At 46.3% G+C, this 704-nt stretch overlaps 1 pseudogene; it reads left to right on the top strand.

The window, feature by feature from the left end:
• The first annotated feature begins 2 nt into the window (after window positions 1–2).
• On the top strand, window positions 3–658 carry LOC103606785 (annotated as a pseudogene).
• The last annotated feature ends 46 nt before the right edge of the window (window positions 659–704 follow it).

Here is a 704-nt window from a genome sequence, read left to right as displayed (position 1 = left end):
AACTGGAAAAGGACATGCATTACTACCAGTCTTGTCTGGAGGCCATCCTCCAGAACTCTCCCGATGCCAAAATCTTCCGCCTGGTGCACAAAATGGATCTGGTTCAGGAGGATCAGCGTGACCTGATTTTTAATGAGCGGGAGGAAGATCTGAGGCGTTTGTCTTGCCCACTGGAGTGCGCCTGTTTTCGAACATCCATCTGGGATGAAACAAACGCTCTACAGAGCCTGGTCCAGTGTTGTCTATCAGCTGATTCCCAATGTTCAGCAACTCGAGATGAACCTAAGGAATTTTGCCCAAATTATTGAGGCCGATGAAGTTCTGCCGTCTGAGAAAGCTACGTTCTGGGTTATTTCCCATTACCAGTGCAAAGAGCAGCGTGACGTCCACCGATTTGAGAAGATCAGCTACATCATTGAGCAGTTCAAGCTGAGCTGCAGTAAATTGGCCGCTACTTTCCAGAGCATGGAAGTTAGAAATTCTAACTTCGCTGCTTTCGAGGACATCTTCACATCAAACACGTACGTGATGTTTGTTATGTCGGATCCGTCGATCCCTTCTGCAGCTAGCTACTCTGATCAACATTCGCAACGCCAGGAAACACTTTGAGAAGCTGTAGAGAGTGGATGGCCCCAAGCACAGTCTCCTTATGCGTTGAATATTGTCAAATGGTCTTTGTAAAAATGAGTTCCTTTTTTTTTTTT

The sequence above is a fragment of the Galeopterus variegatus genome, unplaced genomic scaffold (assembly GCF_000696425.1).
Source record: "Galeopterus variegatus unplaced genomic scaffold, G_variegatus-3.0.2 Scaffold6837, whole genome shotgun sequence".
In the NCBI taxonomy this organism is placed as follows: Eukaryota; Metazoa; Chordata; class Mammalia; order Dermoptera; family Cynocephalidae; genus Galeopterus; species Galeopterus variegatus.
The sequence above is the reverse complement of the archived record's forward strand: the minus strand, read 5'-3'. Positions and strand labels throughout refer to the sequence as shown.